The sequence below is a fragment of the Balaenoptera ricei genome, chromosome 1 (assembly GCF_028023285.1).
Source record: "Balaenoptera ricei isolate mBalRic1 chromosome 1, mBalRic1.hap2, whole genome shotgun sequence".
Classification (NCBI taxonomy): Eukaryota; Metazoa; Chordata; class Mammalia; order Artiodactyla; family Balaenopteridae; genus Balaenoptera; species Balaenoptera ricei.
The window spans coordinates 153,111,946-153,117,212 of NC_082639.1; positions in this window are offsets into that span (position 1 = coordinate 153,111,946).

A 5,267-nucleotide genomic window follows, 5' to 3' on the forward strand; every position below is an offset into this window, starting at 1 on the left:
TGCACTGTGTGTGGCATGGGGGCCGTGATGCTGGCTGCTGCCTCCCTGACCAGAGCCACACAGAGCAGCCCGCCTGGGGCGCCTCACCCGCTGCAGGGGAGGATGTAACTGGAGGGAACAGAATTTGGGACAGGACAAACCGAGGTCCTCGGGCAGGCTTGAAGAGCTAAGAAGAGGTCCAGCTTCTTGGACACCGTACTGGGAAGTGGCTGGCATGTTCTCCATGGGGGCCTTTTGCACGGGTGGCTGAATAAGAGGCAGCCCTGGGCGGTCCAGAGCACGGTTTTGCGGGGCTCAGCTTTATTGCTCGTTAGCTGTGTGACCTTGGTCAAGACGTGATCCCTCTCTGGGCCTCACTTTCTTCAACTATAAAAAGATAGTGTTGGACAAGATGAGTTCCAAGGTCTCTCGCAGACCTGACCTTCCTACTTCGTGTTATGTGCCTACTCAGAAAAAGTAGCTCTGAGAAGAGAGAGGCACAGCCAAGTGGGTCAGGAGATGTACTGGCAGACTAAGTGAGGGACAAAGAGGGAAGGGTTGGAGGTTCTCTCTTTCCCTCGGAAGCCCTCTCCATCCCTTTTCACAAGAAAGCCTCGCCCTCTCTCTTTTTTTTTTTTTTAATTATTTATTTATTTATTAAAATTTTTTTTTTGGCTGTGTTGGGTCTTCATTGCTGCACGCGGGCTTTCTCTAGTTGCGGCGAGCGGGGGCTACTCTTCATTGCGGTGCGCGGGCTTCTCACTGTCGTGGCTTCTCTTGTTGCAGAGCACGGGCTCTAGGCATGCAGGCCTCGCCTTCTCTTGCTGCACCTCGCTGGCAGGTGCATTCCCGTGCTGGCAAACAGTCCAGCGTGTGGCTCTTCTGGGCCTGAGGCATGCCTTCTGCCTTCAGGCGCTGTCAGCTGAATTTAGGCTTCCTCTTCCACCCCTCTCTGGCCCACAGCTCTTCCCTTTTCCTCCAGCGCCTCTTTATTCAAGTCAGGATTCAGCGGGCTCCAGCGACAGGAGGACCCCGTGGAGGAATGAAAGTGATGGGAAGGGGGTCTGGGTAATGAACAGAAGCTTGGTTTATTGGGATGGGGGTAGTGGGAAGACAGGCAGAGGGAGGGGAGCCTCGGAGCTGGAAGGGACCTTGGCAGAATACGTGGGCGCTTCCACAACTCCCAGCCACCAGCAAGACCTGCGTAGCTCCAAAGAAGTCTTCTGCCTTCACTTCTCCATCTTTAAAGTGGACAAACCTGCCCCTTCCTGCCTCAGGGGGCGGTTGGGAGTGTTCGCGTGGCCCTTAAACAGCCTGCTGCTTCACTGGCCCTGGCAGCGAGTCAGGGAGGGGGGCACAGTCACCTCCCACAGGGGAGTGTCACTGGGGACCCGGGAGTGGAGCCAAGGATCCAGAAGGCTCATAGATCAGAATTTGGAAACATTCAGAAAGATACATTGTTGTGTCAGTTAGGATGCTTCCAGTTGCTCATAAAGAAAACCCCACTAAACCCTGGTTAAACTCTAACAGGAATGGACTGGCTCATGTTTGGGAAAAGTCAGCACGTGAGGCAGGCTTCAGGCAAGGCCCAATCCAGAGTTCAAAGGCCACAACAATGACCTTGCATCTGTGCCTTTCCATTCTTCTTCTGAAGGAGGCGTCATCCTAATCCCACCGGCCTGGCTCTAAGTCAATCTGGCAAGCAACCAATTTGCCAAAAACATAATTGAAGGAATATTCTTTTTTAAAACCGTCAATGAAAATGCGTATATTTTAAATTTGATTCAGTAATTGGTTTTCGGGAAATTGTTTTTAGGCAAATTGCCCTGCTTTCAGCTATTCCTGAGAATGAAGATAGCTGGTAGCAGCCCTTAGAATTATATTAACTTCTCTGTTTATGTCCAAGAGGGAAAAAAAGGGCCTTTGTGTCTCAGCCTGACAAGCAGAAATCCCGTGGTTCACTCTGGTGGGTCATCTGGGCTCAAAGACCATTCCCTGAGCCAATGACATTGGCCTGGAAAATATGCTGGCTGGTGTGGACCTATCTCCACAGCTTTTCCTGAACCAGTCAATAGGACTGGGGTGATGGGGCATCGCTGGGGGGCTTAAGCCATTCAAACCCTGCTCCTGAGGCTGGGGGTAGGTGAAATCATACCCTGGGTACAAGGCTGGGAGATTCACTGGAAAGACTTTGGTGGTCACAGGTGCTGAGAAGGCAATTAAGGATACTGATTACAGCTGGGGACGGTCTTGAGTAGCCAGCCAAAGGGATTGGACTTTATTCTATAGGCAGTCAGGTGACACTGGAGTTTTTCGGAGCTGAGATGTAACCTCTTCCAAGTGGTATTTTAGGAAGGTTAGTCTGACTGTAGAATGGTTAGGAGGAGGGGAAAGCCTGGCAAACCAGTGGGGTCACTAGAGAGTGCAGGAGGTTAGACAATGAGGAAACCAGGAAATTAGAGTCAAAAAGGAAAGAGGGAGGCAACTAGGAAGTGTTTCGAAAGAAGTAATAGGAGTGTCTCATTAGACATTAGGGAAGTGGGTGGGTGGTGGCAGAGGGAGGAGTCAAAAATGACCCCACGGTCTCTGACCTGGTTAAAATTTTGGAGTATCTGTCCCACATCCTTAACCCCTTCTCTGAGAACTGTCCCCTCACTCACAGGGAAGGGTCCTTGTCCTGGAGTCCCATTGTTTTGGCAGCCTAGCACTCCTCCCATTTCTGGGGATGGACCCTTCCCTCCTCTGGGAACTGCCCACTCCCCACCATCCCTCCATGGTTATTGTGGAGGCCACTGTGCTAACACACAAGCCCTGTCTACGGGCACCTGACCGGAAATGGAACTATCAGAACCCTTCCTCACCTTGGCACTAGAACTGAGAAAGTGATGTCTGTCTCTCTCTGGGAGGTTGAAGATAGGATAGGCAAGTCTGTGACCTGTTACTGGCCTTGTTCTTCTACATGGACCGAGGAGCACAGGAAGCCAGTCTGCAATATGGAGAAGAATGTTGCAGATGCAGATATGGCTTCCAAGAAAGTGCCTGGGAGATGCTGCCTGGATCCCTGAAGGTTGTCAATGTTCTGCATGTACTTCCTGTTCCTGGGCTCTGTGAGACACCCTCTGGCTTCTTCATATACATTTTAAGCAACTAGTTCTGAAGTCGGGAAACCAGGAGGGGCTGCTGATGCTAAAGTGAAACTTTACGTCAACGTGGAACTTATTTGCATTGCCAGTGAGTTTCCTGGAGGTATTCAAAATGCACCATCATGTGGAGCTGTCATAAGGAAATGCCAACACTTGGTGAGCAGACCCTTAAGTAGAGAAGGAATCCATGGGAGTAGTGAGATCTCCCAGAGAGAAGGTGTGGAGAGAAGGTCAGAGGAAACTTGCAGAACAACCACATTTAGAGATTGGAAGGTTTAAGAAGATAGAGATAGAAGGCAAAGAGATAGAAGGATTTACCAGAGAGTCAGGGGAGCTAGGATGGTAGCGTCCAAAGAATCCAAGAGAAGAGTAAATTCAAGAATTTTTTTGATGGAAATTTACTTTCTGATTCAAATTTTAATTAAAAGTTTCAAGAATTGCCAATGCAATTTTGAAAAATAAGAACATCTTGACAAAACACGTGTCAAACTGACCTTACAATCATTCTCAATTAAATGCTCTTAAACCAATTAGATTTTAGGCAAGGTGTGAGATACATTAGAATAGTTTTACAAAATAATAAAAGAGGGCTTCGCTGGTGGCACAGTGGTTAAGAATCCGCCTGCGAAGAATGCCGGGGACACAGGTTTGAGCCCTGGTCTGGGGAGATCCCACATGCCGCGGAGCAACTAAGCCCATGAGCCACAACCACTGAGGCTGCGCTCTAGAGCCCCTGAATCACAACTACTGAGCCTGCGAGCCACAACTACTGAGCCCACGTGCCACAACTACTGAAGCCCGCATGCCTAGAGCCCACGCTCCGCAACAAGAGAAGCCACCACAATGATAAGCCTGCACACCGCAACAAAGAGTAGCCCGTGCTCGCAGCAGCTAGAGAAAGCCCATGTGCAGCAACAGACCCAACACAGCCATAAATAAATAAATAAGTTCATTATAAAATAATAAAAGATCCTCAAATACAGAAAAGTTACGGTGTTTGGCAAAAATATGAAATAATTGATAAATTCAAGGATCTTAACCAACAAGGAAATATGGGTGATTTCAGGCTGGATTTGGGGTTGGTTGATTCAGCAGCTCAATAACGTTACTTAGAATCCATGTTCTGTCCACTTCTCTGCTCTGCTGCACATGGCACTGGATTCATCTAAGTAAGCGTGGACTCCTCCCTTGGCTGAGCAACTGGAAGGGCAGAAGAGAGATGGTGAAGGTTTTCCCTATCTCCCTTAGTCGTGGAATCTCACCTTCTCTCTGCAATCTGATTGGGCCACTTTAGATTATGTGCACACCCCTAACCCAGTAAGACTCACTAGAGAAATGCCCTTTACTGATTGGCTTGGACCAATCAGGAGCCACTCCTTACGTTGGGGGTGGGATCAGCATCCCCTGAAGTTCCTGGCAGTGTAGAGGATGGCAGCTCCACCTGAGTCTCCAGGGAGCATGCCCAAGGTCGTGTTGGGGAGGAAGAGAGGGGATTGGAAGCGTCAGAGGCAATGAACAGTCCCCTACAAGTGGCCCAGAAGGCCTGCATGAGCTGCCTTACCTTGCTCTTGCTCTCTGCGCTTTGTAAAGTTCCCAGGACGTACTAAATTTCTCTCTCCCTCATGATCTTCTCATAGGCTGATCCCTTTGTGGGGAATAGTCTCCACGATATTTGATATTTGTTGCCTAACTAATTCCTGTTCTTATGTCATCTCACTTAAATGTCATTCTTTAAAGAGAACTTTCCAATCCACCTAAACTAAATTAACACCCCTTCACTCCACTGATGTCCCTACTAGAAGCTAATTTTAAGTTGTAATTATGTTTATATTATGTTCATTTGTAGCTCTCTGGGGCAGGGGCGGTGTTTGTTCTGCTCACCAATGAACCCTCTGAGGTTGGCACACAGCAGATGCTCAAGGAATATTTGATGACTGGATGAATTAGATCGTTCACCCACTTCTTTTTCTAACTCACATGTATTGTCTTTTTTAAACCTCTGAGACATCTTTGGAGGTTACTTGAATGTAAATATTTCTACAGAAAATATCTCTTCCAAAAGAATGACTTTAAATGAACCTAAATAATAAGGAATGCTTTGAAAGCTTATAGAGTCCAAGCAATGGGACTTTTTAAAAAATTATG